Raw genomic sequence first — 20972 nt, forward strand, 5'->3', positions numbered from 1 at the left:
GTAACTATCATTTTACATTCCATGGGATCCAGTGTCTTTTCCCTTATCCATGAATCTTAGATAGAGATCCTGTGCCAATATAGGGGCATCATCCTCAGCGTCAGGGTGCAAGTGCCTGGTATTGTTTGTCTGGCTATTTGCTCCTGGGATATTCCCAGTATCGTGAAATCACTGATAAGTTCCACCTCTGCTGATAGATCACAAGTCTTCTGATACACCATGTATAACTCTATGGATGATAAAGACTATAAAATACCAGACCTTCACGGTTAGAGCAGAGCTCCCTTGATAAGTAATGTCACTCGTACAGGCAATTTCTTCTCACCCGCGCATTCACTTCTTTGATAAACTACCCCTTCTTGTGTTGACCACACAACCAAAACACCACACCATCTCTGATCAATCAAACATACTCCGATAAACCACATTTCTTCATGCAACCCCCGTGGTCCGCGTATTTTCAATAGAGCTCACATTGAAAACAACATACCCCTGCGATGGACCACATATCTTACATCCTGTCATCATCCTCTACGTCGCCTCAAGCCCAACTATGGATCTAACTTCTTTCAGTCAATCACACAACCTTTGAAGAACAGTCCACCTGGACTATCCATCATTTTCATACAACCAGATAGTATCATATCTTCTTCTGTGAATGACACGTCATTATGTAACCTCCAATCGGCTCCAACACATCACATAGAGCTCACCTAGTGGCCACGCCTCCTCAGAATTACATTGTTTCAATAACCACCTCTCTTACTGCATATACTTTCTTCGACAGGCCACACTCCTCCTACTGACCTTTAACAACATACTAATCTCAGATAAAACAGAATGTTATCAAGTTGTGTTGTTATCTTATTCATTATAGACTTTCACTGTAGAAAACCTCTTTTGCTTCTAGCTTCTGGATATTTATTGTGGCATTTAAACACTAATCATTGACTTGTTTGAATTTCTAAAACACTTTGCACTGAAACACACCGTCAACTTCTGATCACATTAGAGGCCTCCTGCTTGCGAAAGGCAAAATGAAAGGTACGCTTGTTGCGGGATGGTGTATCTGGTTAATGGCTTGACCACTGTGCAGGATAGCTTCATTCTAGACAGCTGGAGGGAGAGTTGCAAAGATGCCTTTGTCCCATTGGTGTAATTTTAGGTGGGGACAAGGGTGTTTGTCCCCCCCCCAACGTTTGTGGCACACCGCTTTGTCAAAGTCATTTGGGTGGTGCCCCTTTCATTTAGATGTCATGTCCCCCCAACATTTTCAGCAAAGTTACTCCACTGCTTTGTCCCTCGGATCTCACATGTTCTGATGCATGGAAACTGGCTAGCGTACTCTTCGTGCTGCTTTGTCCACCGTCTCCTTTGCTTGCGTACTCCTCAATGTCAGTAGAGGTAAATGTGCGTACTTCCCTGCCTGGTAATTGTGGAGCTATTATTTCAGGGAGACAGAAACATATTCAGTACCTATATGCAATTATAAACTAATGAAGGGATTAGTGAAGTGGAATTGGACTTGAGGCCAGACCGATAGGCCGCAAAATCTCTGCTTCTGGTTACCTGTTGCATTTCATCTCTTATACACTTTTTTCTTTTCCCTTCGGACATGTAGTGGGCAGTAAAATAAGGGTATTACAGGCACTTAACCTCCTCTCTGTACCTCGCACTTGCACGATCTGAATGACACAAGGCCTAGTAAGATCGTTTGTCTTGTCTACCCTCTGTCTTCCTTCCATCCCTTGTCTTGTCGCTACCCTCTGTCTTCCTTCCATCCCTTGTCTTGTCGCGCCTAGAAACACCTGTATACAGGCACAGTATAAATGACATATATCATATCAATTATTGGAGAACACCAATATTTAGGGGTATGAAGGACAAATGTTTATTAGTAATTTACGAACAATTACAACATGGCAGTGAAGCTACAGAGGGTTCGTTTGGGCATACTTCCAGCTTACGTAGACCTTAGATGTGGGCACCTTTTGGGCTGCATGCTCAGGGTTCTACTTTCTTGGGCCAGGCATGCTTCTCTGTGCATCAGTTTTAGGTGGTCTCTGTGGGTGAAATTTGCTGCACCCTAAGTGTGCCTGATTGAGAATGGGCGACAACCTCCTGCTACGCCAATTTTTGAGGGCCATCACAAGTGGGATGGTATTCCTTATGGCATATGCTGTTTTATTGCGTTAAGCAGCACTGAACAGGCGGTAGGGGGAGACTTAGGATGTTGATGCACTTTAAGGGAAAATACAAAAAAAATAGAAGTATTTGGAATTTAAGCTGTAATTTAATTTGAAATTCTTTCTTTCTTTCTTTCTTTCTTTCTTTCTTTCTTTCTTTCTTTCTTTCTTTCTTTCTTTCTTTCTTTCTTTCTTTCTTTCTTTCTTTCTTTCTTTCTTTCTTACCATTACGCATACAGTAAAATACTGTACCGGGAAGGGTCTGTATGATTCCAAGTCATCCTGACACTTTTCTTGTTCCCATTTTGGAGTCCGGTAGGACTCCTTGACGGGTCAGTAATGTGCAGGCGGCAATGTTTTTGAAATACCACCACACAAAAGCAAACACACAAATTTGTTTCAGGATTGAAATTCCTAGTTTGGCGCAGTTGTAAAATATACAGTATTCTAAATGACTATGTTTTACTACTGTTGATGCACTCATAATCAGGCCCTTTCTGTTCTTCCCTTACAAGTGCTTTTTCCCTTCACCACACAGTAAAAAAGATAATGAAGGCCTTGCCCTCTTTTGGCATCTTGTGCCTGCCCTCAGTAGTGTCCTTTCTCCCTTTCTTATCCCCTGCAATTTACCCCGCCCCCTTCTCCGACAAGGTCTGCATGCTCATACTCCCAGCACAGAGAGACACTGCATAATTGCAAGTCCTGATGCATACATCAGGATCACTCCATAAGAGAGTTTACACTATCTTCTGCAAGCAGCACTTTCCAAACAATCCTATCCACTCAGCACTTTCCAAACAAACACTTTCCGCTCAGATAAACCTCATCCCCCTAAAAGAGACTAATTCTAAAAGTTGCTAGATTGTAAGAGAAGGTAGTTGTCATCATTTGAGGGATCACTATGCTTCACCAAACATTCTCCCTCCTATTCTGTGGCCACTATGGAGGCCTAATTTGGGAGCCATTGTCCTACTCCAGGCCTCGAGGGCCGGAATCCTGTCAGGTTTTCAGGATATGCCTAATTAATATTCAAGAGAACAAACTATTTGCATACATTAAGAATCATTGTATGCAAATGTATCTAAATTTAGTTTAGTTCAGTTTAATATTTACAATGTGCAATCCATGGACCTGTGGGTTTTAGGGTGCAGACAAAACATAAAAAGACAGATTCTAAAATGACTGAGTTAATAGTCCAAGACAATCCAGGTGCAATGTCAGACAACATCAGGGTTTTCAACTTTTTCTTAAAGGAGTCCAAGAGTTCTGATATCTGTGATCCAGAGGTAGGTTGTTCCATGCCTGTGGGGCTGCAATGTGGAAGGTTTCCTTTTCCACCTTCATGGTCCTGCACCTAGGAAGCATCAGTAATTCCACGTTAATGGATTTAAGGGTTCTCCGATGAACTTTATCAGAGATTAGATCCTGAAGGTAGCTGGGCATTAGGCCTTGTCTGCATTTGAAAGTGATGACTAATAGTCGCTAGAGTAAACAGGCATCAATGGGGAGCCAATGGAGAGCTCGCCTGCCAGCCGAGATATGATATCTTCCGGCTAAACCCAAAACCGCTCTCACTGCCGCGTTTTGAATTACCTGCAGCCTGTTGCAGTCGGTTTTACTGATCCCAGCGAGGAGACTGCAACAGTAGTCAATGTTAGATCCGATTATCGCTCTAGCAATTATCTCTGCATTGGTTTGACTAATGATTTGTCTAAGGTGTGCTAGGAGTTTAATGTAGTATGCTGATGCAGACACAATACTTGCCACGTGAGCTTTCATGATGAGCTGTTGATCAAAGATCACGCTCACATTTTTAACCGTCTTAAGAAGGGTGATTTTTACATTTCCTAACTGGAAGTTCGCATAAAATGGACAACATTTTTGTTAGCATGGATTGAGTGCCAACAATCAGCAACTCTGTTTTACCCCTATTCAGTGCCAGGTTATTCTGCACCAACCAATCCTCGATGATCGAATATATCCTGTTCAGATTTGCTTCATCCAGTGCATGTATTCCCTCAAGAGGGACGACACACTGCGTGTCGTCTGCATAATTTGTAAGCACAAACCCCTCCTGCTCTAGAAGAGCAAAGAATGGGGCCGTGAATACATTATAAAGACGTGGAGAAATGCATGCACCCTGCGGCACACCAAATTTAACTGTAACCGGTGTGGCAGCTACGTCTCCAGAGGGCACTCTGCTTTCCCTATTTTCCAAATAAGAGGATATCCAACAAGAGGCAGATGTAGAGACGTTTGTTACTTCTTGTAACCTGGTGACCAGAATTGAGTGGTGAACCAGGTCAAAAGCGATTGATAAGTCCAGCAACATCCGCATGGAAGGCTTACATTCATCCATCCGTTCCAAAAGCCTAGATTTTAGTTCAAGCAAAGCGTTCTCCATGCTGTAACCCTGTCTGAATCTGGATTGGCGGCAGTTGAGGATAGGATGTTTGTTCAAGTGCTCTACAATTTGCCCATATGCAACAAGGTCCAAGGTTTTGAGCAGAAATGGTGTGTTGGTGATGGGTCTGTAATTAAGCGGCTCCTCAATGGCCAACCCAGGTTTTTTATGATAGGGCTGACCCATGCCTTTTTTAAGTCTAACAGCACCCAGCCCTCTAAAAAGGAGGCATTTACAAACTTACAGATATCTCCCACTAGGATCGGAGGGCAGGTTTTGGTTATGATGGCTGAAGAAAAGTCACCTTTACATTTTGTAGCATTTAGCTGTTCAATTACAACGGATAGCTCAACCTCTGTTATGTTTGAAAAGTTAAATTGAGGAATGGTTGGGCTTCTTACATACGTATCCTTGATGGCCTTACTAGAGGCAATGTGATTATTTTCTTTTTTCCGGACTACATCTGACCAAATGCCATTCAATTTATCCTGCATGGCTGTTTGAATATCTTGACACCACGCAGCATCTTTTACAAGACAGCTAGCATTGTTCGGGCTAGTGGATTCTTGTTCCCTTAAGATATTAAAAAGTTCCTTAGTTTCCGATTGTGCATTCACAATCCTGAAGTTCAGGTAATTTTTCTTAGCCACGATATTCGCACGTCTGTTTTTCTTGGCTGTTCCTTTATTGTTCATCAGGGCTTCTGGGGAAGGGTTTGATTTCCAAGAATACAGCATTTTTATGGTGGCAGATTTAAGCTTTCTCAGCTCTGGCAGAAACCAGGCTTTGTTATCTGTCCCTTCCTTCACCTTTCTGTGTTTTAACGGCGCTAGACAATTGGAAATATTATCCAAGCTACCAAGAATAGATTTTGACATATCCTCTAGAGAATCTAGAGGGGAGAAGGTAGTTGATGGGCTCAGTAGAGGTTAAATTCTTTCTTGTGTGAGTAATTTTAGATGTCTACTCATACCTGCTTGCATGCTCCTGCCCTTCATTTTCCTAGGAAAATTGGCCAGTACATTCAACAGTAGAAAATACTGGTCCGACCACGGACAGGGAAATACCTGGAGGTCCTTGGTGGTAAACTTTAAAGAGGAAACTCAATCGAGGGTATGCCCCAAACAGTGGGTTGGCACATGAACTATTTGCTCAAAACCCAGATCCGTTAGAGCTTGCTCCATATCCAAAGCAAGCATATCATCTTTATGTCCTAACCAGTAGTTCAGATCACCCAGTACTAAGAAACTAGAGTTGGGCTTTAGAATTGAGAGCAAATGATTGGAGAGAGCGGAAATAAAACCATCACTTAATGATGGTGGTCGGTAAATTAAAAATACATTTAATGTGGTTTCAGAATTAAGGCCTATTTTAAGGTGTAGTGAATCAGCTACATTTATAAATTGGGCATTAACTTCCCATATAGTTAGGGAACATTTGAAAATGAATGCTACCCTCCCCCCCCTCTATCATCCTCTCTATCTTTCCGTATCATGTTATATCCTTCTGAATGGAAAGATTAAGAGAAGGGCCGGATGCCATGTATGCCCAAGGTTCGGTTATAGCACAAACATCAATTTTGTTGTCATCAATTAAGGTAGCAACATCTAAACCATGCTTTACCAATGATCTAGTATTGAGAAGCATACACGACAGGTTGTGAACAGGGACAATCCTACGATTTCCTACCGAAGACTCTGGCTGCCACTCTTTTATAATGGGCAGGTGATTATCGAATTGTGTGCTAGGTTCAAATAAGTGTCAGTATCACATTTTTCGCGCCTTGAAACACTTGTGTATAGGCTCGTTACAAATGCCTTATCATATCATATCTTATCATACATGTCAGGGCATCCAAGAAGCTACCAGCCTTGTTATGTTCATGTGATACAGGAATGGAACAACTGGACATACCGGGAGTCTTATTGGGTAGGATAGTGGAGAGGTTAGTGCAAGGGTGTAACAGGTCATTAGTAACCAGAAACGGTTCAGCTGACAGCACAACATCTGGGCAACTAATCTCGGGACTCACCATACACTGGATGACTTTCCTAGGAGTCAGCAAGTTGAAAATATTCTTTGCAGCTGAGATCGCATCAAGCACTTCTAAGATCCCCATGGGGGGGGGGGGGACGCTCGTCCGGTCCTGCATGGACCGGCACAGACCGGCTTGGCTGCCCTCTCGCTGGCGCTCTCGCACCTGCTATGTATTTGAGTAGTCCTAAGGACTACAAGCAGGCTGGGAAGTGAAGTCCAATAAGCATCAACGAGCAACGGACAAAGTGTACAATTTATAAATTACAGCACAATGGGGCTAAATGGAGCTTCTAAAATAACAGGCTAAAAGATCTTAAACTACAGCAATCGAAAATACAATTTAGAAAAGCACTTTTAAAATAAATTAATGCTAATGAAAGCAATTCTAAACAATGTGGTCAGGCCAACAACGGTCCTTCACACACACACACACACACACTAGAGATAAATATCTACAATAAATCAGGGCGGGAGGAAACAGCTGATTAATATAGCCCAGCACAGAGCGGCTTGGCTGTTCTCGCACTGGCGCTCTCGCACCTGCTATGTGTTTAAGTAGTCCTAAGGACTACAAGCAGGCTGGGAAGTGAAGTCCAATAAGGATCAAGGAGTAACGAGCAAAGTGTATAATTTATAAATCACGACCTAATGGGGCTAAAAGGAGCTTATAAAATAACAGGCTAAAAGATCTTAAAATGCAGCAATCTGAGGAATATTAATGAGGGATATCCTGAAAATCCAACATGTTTCTAGCCCTCAAGGCTTAGAGTTGGACAGCGCTACACTAAAGCCTCTCCTGTCAATTCGAAGCATTTTGTAGAAGGGAGATTTTCTGACTGAGAAATACAAGGCCCATCATTCCAAGTTTCTCGATATCCTACCGGTAAAGCGGGCGGGAGACCAAGAAACTGCCTTACCGTTAACGATGCCTGATATTCTTGTATTACCGAGATATTTTAGGTGCCGGCAAGAACGAGAAATCCCCATTCCATGGAGTCCCATAGGACCCCATTGAGGGGATTGCCTGCATTACTTACACTGGTATTACCAGTGCAACTAATTCAGGCATTTTCTTTAACCGGTGGGGGGCCGATTTACCTCTATCTTTGAGCTGGAGGTAAATCATCCACCCCCACCTCCAAATTTGTGTTTTTTTTTTATTTTTTATTTTTTATTTGTTTTTGGTTTTAAAAGAAACACCTTTACAAAAGAATAGTGCATTTCCTTAGATAAAATTACAAAAGGTTCTCGGAAACCAGGGAATAACTAGAATAACTGAGAGGCCAAAGAATGTCAACCAGGAAGCTCAGTAGGCTGTGTCATCTTTTGATACTTTGTTAGAATAGTAAGTTTCTCTGAAACTTTTACTATCGCTGCAGTGAGCATGATTTCCTGGCCGAAGATCAGTCTGTTCCAGAATGCATCTTGAGTTAGACTCTCTTCTCTGCTGACAAATCTCCTCAGTAAAGACACTCTTATGGCCCATGTGCCTTCGCACTCCAGCAGTAGATGTTTCAAGGTTTGGAGGTTCGAAGTTTTACAGATTTCGCAGAATTTTATTGCCTTCTCTCCCTGGTTTCTTTGAGCCAATATTTCTCCTGTGTAGGCTAAGTTCAGACGCATTCTGAGAAAGCTGTTTCTTATCTCACGATCTGGGAATTTTTCCAGGTAATGTGGCATGTTTCCAAGTTTCCTGTCTGCTATCAAGAAGGAGTTCAGTGTTTTTAGGTTTCTGACTCTTGTGATTGTGTCGATCCAGTCAGCCATTTTTAGTTTTTTTTTTACTTTCAAGGGGTTTTGTAGAAGGATTTCTGTTGGTAAATCAAGCTTATGCAGAATCTGTCCAATCTTTTCTTCTAGGCTCGATAGCTGGTTTGATTTTGCTTTCTTTAGATGTTGGTTTATATCGAAAAAAAGAGTGGCCTTACTGGCTGTGATTATATTACGGTAGAGTGAGAGGAGTTTCCACTCTGCATGGCAGCTCAATGAGGTCAAGCCTAGTTCGAACCTCAGACTGACTGACGATGTGCACATTGGTAGCGAAATGGATGATTTCCAAATAAGGCCCTCAATTTTGTTCCAATCATAGTTCCACAGCAAAGGTTTTGCCTCCAATCCATAGAGGAGGACAGGAACTGCTTTGCCTACGTAGAATTTCTTGAGTGGTGACAATGAAAATTTACAAAATTTTCCGTTTAAGTTTTTCATTTGCGCAATGATTTTCGAGGTCTTATTGAGACAGTTGGATGGGCTAAGACTTCATATCCCAGGTATATGAGCTCATCTACTCGGGGAATTTCCTCGTTGTCCAACACCCAGATCCTTGATGTTACCTTTTTTCTTGGGTGTTTGAAAATCATGACCTTAGATTTTAGTGGGTTGATTATTAGGCCATTTAACTTGGCATATTCATTGAGTTTGGATAAAAGATGTTGCAGTCCTAATGCTGATCCATCCAAAAGAACAAGATCATCCGCATAGGCCAGCCAGTGTAGTCTTCTGCTGTTAATCCTGGGACAGATGAGCGACGTCGAGGCCAGAAAGTCTCCAATGTCTGATAGAAAAAGATTGAAAAGCATTGGTGCACCCAAGCATCCTTGTCGTACCCCTTTAAGGACCTGGATTGCTTCTGAAAGGTTGCCGGCGTCATCCAGCCTCACTCTGATCGTAGTATTTTTATGTAGTTCGACGAGCATAGCCAGCAGGGGGGCTGGAATTCCCCAGTTGTTCAGTTTCTGCCAGAGGAGTGATCTGTCCACCAGGTCAAATGCCTTGGACAGATCTACCCATGCCCCATACAGCGGCGAGCCTTCTTTCTCATTTGAGCTTTCGCTCAACAGGTTCAGTGTAAGGCCATTAAGGCTGGTAGAAAGACCCTTCCTGAAACCTGTTTGGTGCGGGGGGAGAATCTCATTTGAGTCCACCCATAGAGAAAGTTCCCTCATTAATATTCTCATGAATATTTTACTGTCTATATCCAAGAGGGCTATGGGTCGATAGCATGTTGGACTTAGCCTATCACCCCCTTTGAAGAATGGAATAATCACTGCATTCTTCCACAATGGTGGAAAAGTTTTTTCCCTCAAGATTCCTTGAAAGAGATGGAATAGCAGTTTTGACCAGAGTTTTGGCTGATTTTTTAACACCTGATATGTGAGGCCGTTCGGACCTGCGGCTTTCGAGGTAGAGGATGATGTTATAAGTTCTTCAATATCCTCTTCGGTAAAATCCAGAGACCAGGTGATGTTGCTGATGCTAATGTCTCTTGAGCCTGTTGCTTCGAAGTTCTTGGCCAGATGGTCTACCCACTTGTGTTCCGACACTAAGTTGCAGAGAGAACTATTTTGGCCAGTTTCAAGTTGATTTAGAACTGCCCAAAAGTTTCTGCAGTTATTTGTACTAAGAAGCGAAAGCATTCTCTTGAATTTTTAAATGTTTGTGATTCTTGGACCAGTTTCTATAAATTTGTTTGGTTTTTTTAAATTTTTGAATACAGCCTAGAGGATCTTCTGCTCTGGTCTGTCTTATACTTCGCATTGTTTGTCGCAGAATTATTTTTCTTTTGAAAGTTTCCTCGTCGAAGTGATGGAGATGTGTCTGTTTCCCCACTATTTGTACTTCACTTGGTCGGCAAGTGGACCATATAAACTTTCTGAATCTTTCTGGATGGCACTTTTCGGCCACTATTGAGGGATGAATTATTGCTAGCTGGTCATTCAAATTTTCCCCCCCATGTTTGTACTTGACTACTTTCAGTTTCCCTTTAGAGCCCTCCAAGTCCTGTCCGATGCGTGGGTTTGCAAAACACTGAATTTCAGGAAAGTAGAGTTCCATCCTCGCGTGATCACTTCCCCCTTCCCAATCTAAGGTGAGATGATGTGGGTGCAGGGTAAGTGATGGTGAGGCGAAGATGTAGTCTATTATTGATTGCAACCTTCCCTGCCGCCATGTTGGTCCGGGGTTGTCCGTACTGCTATCGTCTTCAGATATCATGTCGAGATCCCATGATTGGAAGAAGTCCCACCATTGTTTACCTTTCTGTGTGGTACTGTGTTTAGTTAAGCTGTTTTTCCTATTTCCTACACTAATGAGATCTGTGTTCAGGTCCCCTGCTACAACAATCTGTGCTCCTATGTGATTCATCTTGACCATGGAGAAGAGTTCCTTTAGAGTTTCTATGAAGTCTCGGAGTTTGGAAATGGCTGGGTTCCAATAGATGTTTACCAAAATGAGATTGGCCCGGCAGTCACTCTGTCTTATCTCTGCTTTACAGGCCTGAATGCCCACTGGGTTATTGCAGAGCGTAACCACATTTTTAATGGCGGAATTTTTGGTTGCTATTATCATTCCTCCTGCTGGTCTTCCTTTGGCTTTTTGAGAGGCCATGAGGTTTTGCACTGTGAAGCCCTCTATCTCGATGGAGTTAGCTAACCATGTCTCCTGGAATAATAAGATGTCATTGCGCTCTAAGAGGTCGTTTTTGAGTTGCTTTTTCTTCAAAAAGCTTGGGCCTCAGGTGTTCCAGGAGACTAATCTAAGGCCTCTCCGACTAAAGACTGTTCTGTTCCTCGCCCAGTTTCTGGAGGATTTGCGAGATGATTTCTGGGAGTTTAGTTATCAGATCGTCTTTTAATCTGAGACCACTTGTTACGTTGCTTTGGAGCCCTCTAGTAGTTCCGGCAATACCCACAGCAGTGGGTGCGGATTCCTCTACGGTCTGATTATGCCACCGGTAATTTCCAGATATTCCTTCTTCCTCTGATTCATAAACCCAGAGCCCTTCTTTAGCCAGATCGTCTTTATTATTGATAAGCGCCTGTTGTGCCTTTCTTGAGGTAAGAGCTATCTCCACAAAGAATTTATCATCCCTAAATGGGAAGGCTAAATATTCAATTTGTGTTTTGCCAGTGTGGTAAAAGTGCCGGTGCAGGCCCAAGGGTTTTACAAACTTTGCTCTTGACATGTTTTGGACTATACTTTTCATTAGTTCTGGCCAGGTGAGATCATGGCAGTCAGAGTCCTCGTAGACATATGAATCCACTGATGAGATGTGATCTCAAGGGCTGGTGAAGATTGTTCAAGAGTGTGGGTCCCAGTGCCCAGGTGTGCAATGCTCTGTATGTCTTCTGTCTGTATTTGTTTTAAGAGATGACAGCGGGCAGCCTAGACATTGAGTTCCTTGTGGATGCATAGTGAGGGCATCGCTTTAAGAAGCTTTTAGATCCACTACCGCAGAAAGTCTTATGTATGAGCACCACACTTAGTTTTCTACTTTTCCAACAGTTAGCAGAGAGTTCTTAAAGCTAGAGTTTTGAGTTAATGTTTATTCCGGTTGAGTCCATTTGTGCTCCGGCAATGTCTGCCTGAGTTTTGGGTAGTGTCATCCATCTTCAGGGCATTTCAACTGTGTATTCCACAGGGGGGGTCAGCACCCTGGTTAGGTCCCCCTGGTGGTTTCCTGAAGCAGTGGTAGCACCTTTCATAGATCCCTTCTACACTGTACTGGCCTGGGCACAGCTCTGGATTCAACAGTCGGTCGAGCCTCTTCCCTTTATACTTGGGTCAGAGTATCGCTCTGAACAGTTGCCATAGTCAAGAGAGGCTATAGACAATTTCACTGCCCCTTACAGTTCTCAGAATTCCTTCTGTGGAGACAAAGGGAACATTCATTTATACAGGAGCATCTTTGCTCTAGACATCCTTATATGCCCCTACAGGCCCAAGGTCCACCTTCCTGCTGAAGGAACTTAAGCACATCTTCCACTGTAGCTTGTGGCCTTCAATGACGTGGGGTGGCAGGTGGATAGACATCTTGAATGATGGCATTGACAGCAGGGAGAACACATTAATCAAAATATAATGTTGATGCTGATGTGAGTGGCAAGGGTAAATAGGAATGCTACATGTTTATGTATAGTAAGCGAGCATTTGTAAGTTCATGGCAGTTTTAGTGAGGAAAAAGTGGGGCTGGGATGTTTTCACCAGAAAGTACTCAGCGATAAATAATGTTCATGGTGGTACTCTATGCTACGTGACGTGTACGACTGATGAAGTCATCAAGATGGCTGCTCATGAAGTATATACAATCATAAATATATCCATTACTTATGAATGGATTCTAATTTCTAATATCATATTTAAAAGACATGTTCTGGCATAAAAAGCTTTTCCTAAGAATATATTTTCATGATGTATGGATGAATTTTAATTTCTAGGGTCTCAATTAAAATATATTTTCAGGCCTAAGCAGGTGGTAATAATAACATTTACTGTGAAGTCAATTGTGTCTCAAAGATGTCCATATTCATACAATGAAGCCAAACACGACGTGCTTCCAAATGGGTCTTCCACAGGAAATAAAACCTATCAATATGAAATTTGAGCAATTGCTATTTTATTTCAACTTGTGAAGTATGAATTGAATCTAGGACTGAAATGTTGAAATCACTAAACTTCGGATAACTTCATAGTACAGTGGCTTTTCTTGGGTCACTAATTGTGATCAGCATCACCTTTGCTGACATCGTCATCGTCAATGCTCGGCACATTGTGAGAACCATCGTCACATGGTTAGCGTGTGCTCCACGCGCACACACGTCTGTAGAAGGTAGGTTGTTTGCAAGAGGTTTATACAGTGGACTGCACCTGTTATTTCACACAAACATCTTATCAACTGCCGAATGGAGTCTGGAGCAGATGGCCTTTCACGTAGAAGGGGCGCTATTCCTACGCCTTCCATGTTCCCCCCATGTACATCTAGAGTTGGAAATGTTGGCAGTGATTGGTCATCTTGGTTCCCGATCAGGATTTGGTAGTTCACTCTCTCCATTGCAGGTATGAAAGCACTAAAAACAGAAAAAAGAAATAATAAACTATTACAGGCAGTAACTTGTGCCAACTCCTCTGTTTCTTAGGAAACATTATCCAATTGCAATTCTACAAGTTTAATTGTGCTGATTCTTGGTTGGTAGACTTGACAAATGAATTCCCTCTCAAAGGACAAGCAGAAATAACTGATTCATCTTCCAACAATAGTAGATATGATAATTATAACGCGCTTAAAACCTGGAGTTTTCTAAGCGCGGACCCGGAGATCAAACCTGTGGTGCTCCGTGTCTTCTTGCTTCCAGGGTGAACCCGTTGCCCCTGAGCTATCCTACCGAGACTAGTGCATTTTCTATCTACACAATTGCGTGCCCCTTGGGTGCCGTTGCTTACCTTTATACAGAGGAATATGTCGGAACCTCTAGATAATATTCCTCAGAGGCTAGATCTTCACGCTTAAATTTCCATGGCCACACATGATTAACACTCTTCAAACTAACGCTATTGTGAACTATGAACTAGTACAACTATGGAGGGGGGGTCAGCAATGTTAAGACATCTTGAAAGATGGTGCTACGCCCACGTATAAAAAAATAGCAACATATTATAGTGAACAAGATATTGCGATCAAACAATACTTCAAGCTCCTCCTTCAAAACACTATCTCCCTCAGGTCTTCCTCCTTGCTCCAGGCTCTCTCCCTGAATTAGAGTCCAGCAATGCCTTTACTCTAACTGGGTCCTTCAAAAAATATCCCCTCTCCCCAAGACCCTCTCAATTCAGCAGATTGCAGGAGTCACACTCAGACCCTCTGTTAATGAAACGCCTTTTGAGGGCTGAGGACAAATATGTTTGTCCTATTTGCTTAGACATGCATAATGGCCCAACAGTTAAAGGGTTAGGCAGGGTGTGGCTAGGTCTGGAAAATATCCGGGCTACACTAATGTCAGGACTGTCGGTACTCGAGGTTAATTAGCCTTTTGGTTGTAGACCCTGAGCTTCTATCTTGGACTGCAACCAAAAGACCTGGGGCTGTGGCCCCTCAGACCACTCCTAGCAATGCCTCTGGGGTTAGGGCAAGTATGTTCACCCTATTTGCATAGACATGCATAATAGCCGAACAGTGAAGGGGTTAACTTCATATGTCAACTGTTTTCTCAAGCCCAATTAGGGAAAAAGTGTATTCTTTGCTGCTCATATTCAGGAGCACGTTTACCCCTGGCTGTTGCACAGATCCATTCTTTGTCCCTTATGTCTGCGACTCTGTGTAGATGTGACGACCTGCCTCCCTCTTTCCAGCTGGCATTTCATGCTTTTGTTTTAACTCTGTAGAATCTTTCAATGTACTTGGGAGGTCGTCCTACACACTCTGATCCAACAGCTCTGGGATCCAAAGCTCTGCGAAAAGACACTGGGTCAACTCTTTCTGCTCCAAATGGTAGCCCCAGGAACCTTATCTGGCCCCCTGACACACAATTTCCCAGATATTCTGTTCTTTTATAAAGGGACTTAGGCCGCATCGCAAGTTGGGTGGTATCCGCCAGTAAATCTGCCAGAATACCGCTGAATGCAATTCATCATTACCACCACTTGGTTTGGTGGGATTACGGCCGGATCACAAGTCACGTGGCGGTGTAAGACCCCATTTCTTTTGAATCCATAGGACTCAATGAGGCATTTTTTCAGAGCTGGAGGTGAATCTTCCAACTTTCCACCCAACTATGTGGTAATGCAGTGGTAACGATATTACTGCCACATTTTTTACAGCATTGCCCAACTTGTGATGAGGCCCTTAGTCTCTTTTATTAATGCATGCATGGTCTTGTCTACACTCTGAATTGTGGGTGCAGTGTTTCACCCCTGAATGTCCTTGTCTGATTCAATTTGTCAAATTTTCCTTCTAGTCAGAAGATGGAGTATTGGATTATGGGCCGGAGAAGGGAGTTGGGAGCTACCAGGGGTGTTGCTAGGTTTGTAAAAGATCCAGGGCTATGCTGATGTCGGGACTGTCAGGACTCGGGGCTAGCTAGTCATTTGGTTGTAGCCCCTCAGCTTCTACCCGTGGCTATAACCAAAACACCCGGGCTATAGCCCTCCCCCAGTCCAGCTCTAGCTATGCCTCTGAGAGCTACAAGTTGTCAGAGGAATAGAACTCAAGACTGTAAACTCCAAAATGATGAGACATGAAAAGAGCTACACGCTGTGAGATAAAGAGCACTCAATGATGTGAGATAAGGAGAGCTACATGCTATCGGATGAGGAGAGCTAGAAAATGAGACATGGAGAACTTATATGGTGGGAGGTGAACTGAGCTGCACCCTGAGTGATGGAGGGCTGCATGCTGAGTGATGAGGAGAGCTAAGCACTGTGAGATGAGAAGAGTGCCAGTATGAGAAATGTGGAGTGATATACGCTGCAAGGTGAGGAGAGCTGCCACCTGAGAGAAGAGGCATACACGCTGTGAGATAAGGAGAGCTAAACTCTGAGAGGCGTGGGGCGCTACAGGCTATCAGATGAGGAGGGCTACACACTCAGAGATTAAACAAGCTACACTTTGTGAGTTGAGGAGAGATACACACTGAGAGATGAAAGAAGCTCCATGAAGTGACATGAGGAGAGCTCCACATTGAGAAATGTAGTGAGAGAGAGAGAAACTCTGTGAGAGAGGAGAGCTCAACTTTGAGAGATGTGGGGAGCTACATGCTAGCAGATGAGGAGAGCCACACACTGAGAGATGAAACAGGCTCAACTTTGTGAGTTAAGGAGAGGTACACACTGAGAGATGTAGGGAGCGACATGCTATCAGATGATGAGATCTATATGTTATCAGATGAGGAGAGCTGTACTCTGAGAGATGATACAACTTCCACTTTGTGAGATGAGGAGTGCTATACTATGAGAAATGAAACAAGCTCTTTGCTGTGAGAGGAGGGAAGCTACACTGAGAGATGTGCAGAGATACATGTTGTGAGATGAGGAGAGCTCCACTATAGAGATGAAAGAAGTACCACGCTGTGAGAGGAGGGAAGCTGCACTGAGAGATGTGTGGAGAAACATGCTGTGAGATGAGGAGAGCTACATTGTAGAAAGGAAAGGAGCACCACGCTGTGAGATGAGGGATGCTACACTGAGAGATGTGGGGAGATACAAGCTGTGAGATGAGGAGAGCTACATTGTAGAGATGAAAGAAGTGCCATGCTGTGAGAGGAGGGAAGCTACATTGAGAGATGTGGGGAGATACATGCTGTGAGATGTGGAGAGCTACATTGTAGAGATGAAACAAGCTCCTCGCTGTGAGAGGAGGGAAGCTACACTTAGGGATGTGCAGAGTTATATGCTGTGAGATGAGGAGAGCTACATTGTAGAGATGAAAGGAGCACCATGCTGTGAGAGGAGGGAAGCTACACTGAGAGATGTGCAGCGATATATGCTGTGAGATGAGGAGAGCTACATTGTAGAGATGAAACAAGTTCCTCACTGTGAGAGGAGGGAAGCTACACTTAGGGATGTGCAGAGTTATATGCTGTGAGATGAGGAGAGCTGCATTGTAGAGAGGAAAGACGCATCACACTGTGAGAGGAGGGAAGCTACACTGAGAGATGTGCAGCGATCCATGCTATGAGATGAGGAGAGCTACATTGTAGAGATGAAAGAAGTGCCATGCTGTGAGACGAGGGAAGCTAGACTGAGAGATGCGCAGAGATACATGCAGTGAGATGAGGAGAGCTACATGTTATCAGAGGAGGAGAGCTATACACTGAAAGATAAAACAACCCCCACGCTGTGAGATGAGAAGAGCTACACTATGGGAAATGAAAGAAGCTCCACGTTTTGTGAAGAGGACATGTACACTGAGAGATGTGGAGAGCAGTGGCATGTCCAGGGAGTGGCCCGGGATGGTACGCGCTACCTCTGGAATCTGATTGGCCACCCCCTTATCCTAAACTATGATCATTATGTTTCTGTACGCACATACTTCATGCTACTCCTGCATAAGTCATTGCCCCACTTGGGCCACCTCAGTGAAAGAGTCTGGACACGCCACTGGTAGAGAGACTCTGTGAGAGATGAAACAACTTCCACGCTGTGAGATGAGGAGAGCTACGCTATGAGAAATGAAACAAGCTCCATGCTGTGAGATGAGGCCACTAATACTGAGAGATGTGGCGAGAGAAACTCTGTGAGGAGTGCTCCACTTAGAGATGTGAGGAGCTACATGCTATCAGATGAGGAGAGGTGCACACTGAGATGAAAATAGCTCCTCATTGAGAGATGTGGGCCGATACTTGCTGTGAGATGAGGAGAGCTACCCTGTAGAGATGAAAGAAGCTGTGCACTGTGAGGTGAGCGTGCTTCCACTGAGAAATATGGAGGGAGGAGCATTTATACAGCACTACAAGCCCTCCAACATATTATTAGCCACAGTGTAAGGATGAAAGTCTGAGTTTGGCCATGCCGGGATTTAAACCTGCGTTAGCAGACTCTTCACGGATGTCAAAGCGAGTGATCTATTGCTGTGCCATCTGACCGCTTAGTGAGCTGCAGGCTGAGAGTCGAGGAGGGTGAGGTGCTGTGAGATGCTCTCTGAGACAAGCAGAGGGGTAAACGGTGTAGAGATCCACTCCGGGGCATTGGATGAGCTCAGTGCTTTAAGTGGGCCGGGGCCTGCCGGGGCTGGGCCCAGGCACTCTCCAGAAAGTGGGGCTTAGCCGGGGCCCTGCTGAGGCCCCACGCTCCCACACAGGTGGGACACATCATCCCGCCAAGGCCGCAGCCGCGATGGGAGATGCGCCCGCCATTGTGTCAGGCAAGCTGACAGAAGTGCCAGCCACCACAGCAACGCTGAGGCTGGTGGCACTTCTGTCAGTCAGTGTAACTTCCTCTGATGACCCCTCATCAGGGTCATCAGAGGAAGTTACTGTCCCTTTGTTTGCCCTCGCCAGGTCTCTGACCCTCGCGAACCCGCGAGCTCCGTGATCTAATATGCAGATTAGATCACAGAGCCCGCGGGTTCGCAGTGGGTGAATGATGTCTCGGGCTCTGTGATCTATGTGCTCTGAGCTGAGATCACTGAGCCCGAGGCACCTTTCTCCGTTGGCAACGCTTTATAAAAGATGCTTTGAATTGTGTACGTTTCAAGCCATCTTTTATAAACGTAGAAATATGTTACAAAAGTCTATATTTATAAAAGGTGGCTTGAAAAGTACACAAACCATAAATGCTCACATGCATTTATATATTTATTTGCGCACCTTACTATGATTTGTGCACTTTTAGGCCGCACCCACAGTGAAAGCCATGCCCCCCAAACGACCCCCCCCCCTCAATTTCTCACCCCAGTTAAAGCACTGGGTGAGCTACAGACATTGTTAAGGTTAAGGTGCCAACCACTGATTTTTTGCCAAACAGTACCTCCTGTCTCTAAATACATTTCCGGAACCTGTGCAATTGAGACTTTGGGTCTCATTACGACCCTGGCGGAATGGGTTAACGGGTGCCGCTAATGGAGGCAGACCCGTTAAACCCATTCCGCCTCATTACGAGGTTCCCTCGCGGGACCCGGTAAGGACGCCTGGCAAAACCGGGCGTCCTTACCCGGTCCCGCGAGGGGACAAGGGAGCTAACAACGGGGCGGTCGTAATCGGCCCGTTGTTAGCTCCCTGCACGCATTCCCATTGAGCCCTATGGGGGCTCAAATGGGAATGGGGAAGGTCCGTGCCTGGGTTTCCTGAAGAAGGAATTACCGGGCCCTCCAAATTTGGAATAGCCCGGTTATTCCCCATTCAGGGAACCCGGACCCAGACCCGGTTTTGGTGGCAGCCATGCCCTTATTAAGGGCATGGCTACCGACAAAGTAGTAATGAGGCCCTTTAACCAGTGTTTGCGGGTCCGGCAGGGGTTAATTCTATCTTCTTACCCGAATGACCCCCACCCCACGGATACATCGCATTCTTGCAATAACTGTCCGTGGCCTTCAGGCGGTCCATACATTAATAGGTTTGTGTCATCAGGCGCAGGCCGCGTTGCCCGGGAGATTTGGTTTGAGAACTATAGGAGCATAGAAGCTTTTTTTTCTGAAGCGACAAATTAAGCATGATTTTCTAAAGGCCACCTCTGTTAAGAAAAGTGGATGTTTTCAGGAGATTTCTCGAGTACACAAAGAGCCGCTATTTTCACCTTGACATTTCCTCCAGCCACTGTCCTCGCGAGCCTTGAAATTGCTGCCACGTGACCAGAAAGAAACGTACGCAAGAACAAACAAAACATGCGTCCCTTTTGTCCTCTTCAAAGAAACTTTTTCGATTTTAGCAGGCGTGGCTTCTGTAAGTTTACATAGGATTGTAGGATGAAACTACCCAACAAGAAGAACAAGCACTGGCAATGCCAACATTTTGGTCTTTTGTAGGCATGGGAAAGGCACTTGCCAATCACTGCCGCAGTGGTATTAACTGGCTATTGATGGTAGCAGGTGCAAAATGGAGCGAGTACCTGGGCATCTAATAGAAGTGCCAGGCAAATAAATGCCTAATACTTATAATTAAGCCAAAACTGTTGACTTTGCCAATGCTTGTTTTTAACAGGACTTCAGTGAAAGGCACACACCATGCTTATAAATCTAGTGGCTGAAGACAGACCTGGTTAAGACATTTTTATTACACCAGAAGCATGTTTACAACTCCTTTTAAGTCATTAATTCTCAGAAGACTATTTTGAGAAAACACTGTCAGGCAATAGGAGTGCAACGTTTGATGGTAATGCTTGATTGAAACAAGCTTAAAGAGTTCCCATGAGGAGGAGTTCTAGTCAGGGATGAGTAGGGGTTGCATGGGAATGTGGTCATAGGGATTAGCATGAACATGGACAGTCAATGGGGTGGGGATAACAAAACAACACAGAGAGGCTGTTTGTTCCCCTTCATTTGCCATTTCTCCCTATGTGTACTCTATTTCAACAGTTTTGTCTTATAGGTGGTGCGAGTAGCACAAACTAAAAATGGCTCTTTCGACTAAAATAGAAAGGTCTTGCTACGAGGCATTCAAGAACGGGGGCGCAGCATTGAGCTCATGCGGAGTGTGCTGCAGAGTTTTGAAGCATGGTGGAGGGCGGGGCGCACGCAGTTCGTGGCGCTTCGAGGCCTTGAGTTTCGGAGGCGGCAGACGGAGTGCGGGCCCCCGGTGGTTTGGGGTTTGAACGTTGGAGTGCGGTCGGCGTGTTTCGGGTCGGTGGTCGGGCTGTTGAGGGGTGTTGCGCGGGTGGCGCATGCGATTAGTAGTGGCGGGAGAAGCGGAGCTGGGGTCAGGGAGTGAGTTGGTGGGGGGCGTTTGTTTGTGGTGGGGTGGCTGTTGGTGTGGATTGGCTGGGTGTGGTTTGTGGTAGGGTGGCTAGTGGTGCGTGTGGTAGAGTGGGTGTCGCTTGGGTTAGTCGCGGTGGGTTGGTGGCAGCGCGCGGTGCCTCGCCTGAAGCGCATGTGTAGGCGTACGGGCTGGGGTCTCGCGGGTCTGCGCGCCGGTCTCCGGGCT

The 20972-nt window shown here is 44.7% G+C and overlaps 1 long non-coding RNA gene across 1 annotated transcript in view; it reads right to left on the reverse strand.

Moving 5' to 3' along the window:
* Window positions 1-12716: 12716 nt before the first annotated feature.
* Window positions 12717-20972, reverse strand: part of LOC138527347 (uncharacterized) — a 112138-nt gene continuing 103882 nt past the window's right edge. The window contains exon 3 of the long non-coding RNA XR_011283904.1: window positions 12717-13472. This is a non-coding gene — a long non-coding RNA (uncharacterized lncRNA). The remainder of the gene's footprint in view (window positions 13473-20972) is intronic.

Source organism: Ambystoma mexicanum, chromosome 14 (assembly GCF_040938575.1).
Source record: "Ambystoma mexicanum isolate Mex_15411 chromosome 14, UKY_AmexF1_1, whole genome shotgun sequence".
Lineage (NCBI taxonomy): Eukaryota > Metazoa > Chordata > Amphibia > Caudata > Ambystomatidae > Ambystoma > Ambystoma mexicanum.